Raw genomic sequence first — 6,584 nt, forward strand, 5'->3', positions numbered from 1 at the left:
ACCTGTAGTTCCAGCTACTAGGGAGGCTGAGGCAGGAGAATCACTCGAACTCAGGAGGCAGAGGTTGCAGTGAGCCGAGATCGCGCCACTGCACTCCAGCCTGGCGACAGAGTGAGACTCCATCTCAAAAAAAAAAAAAAAAAAGTAGGCAGAAAAAAATTGAGAGAAAAAACTTAGAAGATTCTCTATGTTAACTCTATAGTTGTAGGTTTTTCAAATAATGACCATCTGAGCTCTGAATTTTCCTTCCTGTAATTGCCCAATCATTTAAAAATGTGAGTAAGAACAAGCCATAATATATAGCCAGCTGGAGTCCCTGAAAACCTAGCTTGCTTTAATATTTTAGAATCTCATTTCATTTCTTATTAATCTCTGGAGAGCAAAGAAAATCCTGTAAATCCTGTCAGGCATTATCAGAAGTTTAGACCAGTGTTTTACATGGTGGCAACTGCCCCAGTGGCTTTTTCTTTCTTTTCTTTTCTTTTTTCTTTTTTGTTTTTGGCACAAGGTCTCGGTTGCCTAGGATGGATTGTAGGGGTGTAATTATAGCTCACTGCGGTCTCTAACTTCTGGGTCAAGCAATCCTCCTGCCTCAGCCTCCTAAGTAGCTAGGATTACAGGTGTGTGGCACCATTCCCAGCTAATTTTTAAAAAATTTTGGCCAGGTGCAGTGTCTCATGCCTGTAATCCCAGCATTTTGGGAGGCTGAGGTAGGTGGATTACTTGAGGTCAGGAGTTTGAGACTAGCCTGGTCAATATGGTGCAACCCTGTCTCTACAAAATACAAAAATTAGCCAGGCACGGTGGTGTGTACTTGTAATCTCAGCTTCTTTGGAGGCTGAGGCAGGAGAATTGCTTGAACCCGGGAGGCAGAGGTTGCAGTGAGCTGAGGTCGTGCTACTGCACTCCAGCCTGGGCAACAGATCAAGACTCCATTTCAAAAAAAAAAAATTTTTTTTTTTGAAAAAAATGGGAGATGGGATCTTGCTTTGTTGCCCAGGTTGGTCTTGAGCTTCTGGCCTCAAGCTATCCTCTTGTCTTAGCCTCCGAAAGTGCCAGGATTACAGGCATCATCTGCCATGCCTGGCCCAAAGTGACTTTTTGTTTTATTTTATTTATTTATTTGAGACTGAGTTTCACTCTTATTGCCCAGGCTGGAGTACAATGGCACAATCTTGGCTCACTGCAACCTCCACCTCCCAAGTTCAAGTGATTCTCTTGCCTCAGCCTCCTGAGTAGCTGGGATTACAGGTGTGTGCCACCAGGCCTGGCTAATTTTTGTATTTGGTAGAGACAGGGTTTTACCATAGTGATCAGGCTGGTCTCGAACTCCTGACCTCAAGTGATCCACCTGCCTTGGCCTCCCAAAGTGCTAGGATTATAGGAGTGAGCCACCGCTCCCAGCCTATTTTTTTTTTTTTAAGAAAGTGAAAAAATAAAAGAATGGCTACTCCATAGGCAGGACATCCCCTTTTAATTGGCCATCCTGTAACCACCATCCAGAATGTTTATTTTTGCCACCAGAAGATTTTTCAGAAGCAAGCAAAGGACAAGAGTCAAAATCAAATCAAAAGAAACCAAGATAAGTGTATTCACAAAAATGTTAACCTAGGCTGGAAGATCAAACAAAATATCAGATTAGGTGCACAAACCAGAAAAGATACACCTCACAGACAGAAGGTACATTTCTGTAGAAACCAAGATTAATCAATTCAGAAAGACACTTGTCTTTATATCAGAAAGGACTTACCAGAAAAGATAAAAAGGTCTTTTATCATCCCAGGAGGAACCTATGGTCCAAAACAGATCCTAAACCATGTCAAAAGTCTGTACCACAGGAAAGAGACTCAGCCTGAGAGAAGGGTAGAAAAGGTGCGCTATTGAAGCAGAGATCTCAAAGAGTTCAAATGTATACTGCATACCAGTTCCAAAGATTGCTGATTCCTTCCTGTAGTGATACTGTTCAGATCTCACTTTCGACACCATATATGTCAACTTAAATAAAAAACAGAGACACGCTTTCTAAAGGAAAAGATGTTTATTTGTGAATAGAGCATTGAAATGGGAATATGCATGCTACAAGTAACCTATGTGTGTATTTAGGGAGGTAATGAAAGACAAACCTTTTTTTTTTGCTTTGCTTTGTTTTGTTTTGTTTTTTTGAGGTTAAGAGTGAGGTTTTTCTTCTTTTTTTTTTTATGATGGAGTCTCGCTCTTTCTCCCAGGCTGGAGTCCAGAGGCATGATCAGCTCACTGCAACCTCCACCTCCTAGGTTCAAGCGATTCCCCCGCTTCAGCCTCCCAAGTAGCTGGGACTACAGGCACAATACACTACGCCCAGCTAATTTTTGTATTTTTAGTAGAGGTGGTGTTTCACCATGTTGGCCAGGCTCGTCTCAAACTCCTGACCTTAGGTGATTCAAGTGATTCACCCGCCTCAGCCTCCCAAAGTGTTGGGATAACAGGCGTGAGCCACTGAGCCTCGCCTTTTTTTTTTTTTTTTTTTTTTTGACAGAGTCTTGCTCTGTCGCCTGGGCTGGAGTGCAGTGGCGTGATCTAGGCTCACTGCAACCTCTGCCTCCCAGGTTCCAAGGATTCTCCTGCCTCAGGCTCCTGAGTAGCTGGGATTACAGGCGCGTACCCCCACGCCAGGATAAGTTTTGTTTTTTTAGTGGAGACGGGGGTCTCACCATGTCAGCCAACCTGATCTCGAACTCCTGACCTCATGTTCTGCCCACCTCGACCTCCCAAAGTGCTGGGATTACAGGCATGAACCACTGTGCCTGGCCAACAGCGGAGGTTTAATAGGTGAAAGAAAGAGATAAGCTCCCTCCTGCAGAGAGGGGTCCCAAACAGGGCTTCCTGACAAACCTTTTTAAAGGAAAAAAATAATAATTACATAATGGTTTTGAAACAGTTATCCTGGTTACAAACATCAATAACAAAGGTGATGCCGGTCTGAGGTCAGACAGGAAGTTAGTTGTTGGGCAGATTTTTTTGCAGAAATATTTTTCTGTGTGGAAGACTACAATGTCCATTGTGCTACACTGTAGTTTTCGTAGAGTATTTTTTATTATCAGGCATACAAGTGTGAAAACCCTGTCTTCATAGTCATCCCTGGCTCTACTCATCAGGGTTTTCTTAACATTTGTGACTCCATTTTGATTCTGACAACTTTCACAACATTAATACAATTACTTTCTTGAGGAAGATATATATATATATCTCTTTCTGGCCAGGCATGGTGGCTCACATCTGTAATCCCAGCACTTTGGGAGGCCAAGGTGGGCGGATCACCTGCATTCGGGAGTTTGAGACCAGCCTGACCAACATGGAGAAACCCTGTCTCTACTAAAAATACAAAATTAGCCGGGCATGGTGCCACATATGCCTGTAATCCCAGCTACTTGGGAGGCTGAGGCAGGAGAATCACTTGAACCCAGGAGGTGGAGTTTGCAGTAAGCCGAGATCAAGCCATTTCACTCCAGCCTGGGCAACAAGAGCAAAACTCCGTCTCAAAAAAAAAAAAAAAAAAAAAAAAAAAAAAATATATATATATATATATCCTTACTAAGTATTTCTACATTTTCCCTCTGAAGATACGGTTATATTTTTTAAGCATGTAAGAAAACAAGTCACCATAGGTAAGAAGCAGCAGAAATCACACAGATTTCAGATACACACTGACTTCAGATTATTGAATTATAAGACAGTATAAAATGTTCACGATTACTATTTTCTAATTTAAAAGAAGTTTAGAGGTGAGGTTTTGCTATGTTGCCCAGGCTAGATTTGAACCCCTGGGCTCAAGTAATCCTCCTCCTGCAGCCTCCTGGGTAGCTAGGATTACAGGTGTACACCACTGGCACCTAGCCATGTTACTATTTTCAAAGAAATAAATGAACTCGAAAATATCCACAGGTAACAGTTATGGGAATAAGTGAAATGGGAGTTATTTAGAAGACCAAGTAGAAGTTTCAGAAATGAAAAGTATAGTAACTGTAAACCCATCAATCAATGACTTTAACAGCAGATTAGTGCAGCTTCAGGGAGAATTAGTGAACTAATAGAACTAATGGATAAGAATAAATTATCTATCCACGTTCTTTTTTTTTTTTTTTTTTTGAGACGGAATTTCTCTCTTATTGCCCAGAGTGCAATGGCACGATCTCGGCTCACTGCACCCTCCGCCTCCAGGGTTCAAGCAATTCTTCTGCCTCAGCCTCCTGAGTAGCTGGGACTACAGGCGTGCACCACCATGCCTGGCTAATTTTTGTATTTTTAGTAGAGACAGGATTTCTCCATGTTGGCCAGGCCAGTCTCGAACTCCCGACCTCAGGTGATCCACCCGCCTCGGCCTCCCAAAGTGCTGGGATTACAGACATGAGCTACTGCACTTGGCCTCATTTTCTTTTTTTTGAAACGGAGTTTTGCTCTTTTTGCCCAGGCTGAAGTGCAATGGTGTGATCTTGGCTCACTGCAACCTCTGCCTCCCAGGTTCAAGTGATTCTCCTGCCTTAGCTTCCCATGTAACTGGGATTACAGGCATGCGCCACCACGCCCGGCTAATTTTTGTATTTTTAGTAGAGACGGAGTTTCACCATGTTGCCCAGGCTGGTCTTGAACTCCTGACATCAGGTGATCTGCTCGCCTCGGTCTCCCAAAGTGTTGTGATTACAGGCACTACAGGCGTGAACCACCGCCTGGCCTTTTTTTTTTCTCTGTCGCCCAGGCCGAAGTGCAGTGGTGCAATTTCAGCTCACTGCAACCTCCATCTCCTGGGTTCAAGCGATTCCCCTGCCTCAGCCTCCCAAGTAGCTGGGATTACAGGCGCCCACCACCCTGCCCTGCTAATTTTTGTATTTTTAATAGAGACAGGGTTTCACCATGTTGACTGGCCTGATCTCAAACTCCTGACCTCAGGCAATCCACTCGCCTCGGCCTCCCAAAGTGCTGGGATTACAGGTGTGGACCACCATGCCCGGCCTATGCACATTAATTTAACTTAGATGAATGGACCAATTCCTTGAAAACTATAAACTACCTTGTTATGGCTTGGATGTTTTGTTTCCTCCAAATCTCATGTTGAAAGTGGTCCCCAGTGTTGGAGGTGGGGCCTGGTGGGAGGGATTTAGGTTATGGGGGTGGATTCCTCATGAGGGGCTTGGTGCTTTCCCCACAGTAAGGAGTTCCTACAAGATCTGGTTGTTAAAAAGCGCCTGGAACTTCCTCTTCTCTCTTTGCTCCCTCTCTTGCCATGTGACACACTGGTTCCCCTTCACTCTTGTCCATGGTTGTAAATTTGCTGAGGCCCTCACCTAGAAGCGTGCACAACTATGAGCCAAATATGTCTCTTTATAACACAGTCTCAGGTATTCCTTTACAGCAATGCATAACAAACTAATACAGGAAATTGGAATGGGAGGAGTGGGGGATTGCTATAAAGATACCTGAAGATGTGGAAGCGGCTTTGGAACTGGGTAACAGAGAGGGTTTGGAAGAGTCTGAAGGGCTCAGAAGAAGTCAAGGATACAAAGAAAAGTTTGAAACTTTGGATGGTGGGTACTGGTCACAGTGAGCTGAGATTGTGCCATTGCACTCCGTGACAAGAGCGAAATTCTGTCTCAAAAAAAAAGAAAAAGAAATATTGTAAAGAAATGCATAGTTTGGCAGTTCTTTTTTAATATGAAGCTGGATTTAGTGTGAAGCCAAATTTCACATCTGTGCTTGCATTGCTTCACACTATGTTTACTGTTTTGCATGGATAGTGCTGGCACTGGAGTACTTATTGGTCATGTGCCTAGAGTGAATTTCTTGATTTTGCAGTATCTTTGGTGATACTGGTGGACTTAAGGATATTGAATTGTGTATTAGGTATAAAATATTCATTATGTCAAGTTTTGGGGGGCTCTGGGTAACACTGTAGCCTCCAGGGTAGATTGAGTAGGAAAAATTTAGGGTTGGTTTCCTGTTTGTTTTTGTTTCTAATTTTCATTCGTTTGCTGTTTATTCTCCTCTGGGCCTTGCTTGTGTGTGTATATATATATATATATATATATTTCTTGGCCTTTTGGCTAAGATCAAGTGTGTATTCACATATATAAAGCCATGATTTTTTTTTTTTTTTTAGTTTCTATTGGAAGGCTTTTATTTGGTTTTGTGAATAGTTACTTTGCTTCCCATGCGTTTCTAGCAGGTCATCATTTGTTCAGGCCCCCAGGAATTGGTGGAGCACACCAGCTTGTCTCGCTCTGTCCCCTAGGCTGGAATGCAGTGGTGCAATCTCCGCTCACTGCAAGCTCCGCCTCCCGGGTTCACGCCATTCTCCTGCCTCAGCCTCCCGAGTAGCTGGGACTGCAGGCGCCCGCCACCACGCCCGGCTTTTTTTTTTTTTTTTAGTAGAGACGGGGTTTCACCGTGTTAGCCAGGATGGTCTTGATCTCCTGACCTTGTGATCTGCCCATCTCGGCCTCCCAAAGTACTGGGATTGCAGGCGTGAGCCACCACGCCCGGCATGCATTCCTCTTAAAACAGGGAACAAGTCAAGGATGTTTAATGTTATCACTTTTATTTAACAGACTACT

The sequence above is a fragment of the Trachypithecus francoisi genome, unplaced genomic scaffold (genome assembly GCF_009764315.1).
Source record: "Trachypithecus francoisi isolate TF-2019V2 unplaced genomic scaffold, Tfra_2.0 Lachesis_group12, whole genome shotgun sequence".
NCBI lineage: Eukaryota > Metazoa > Chordata > Mammalia > Primates > Cercopithecidae > Trachypithecus > Trachypithecus francoisi.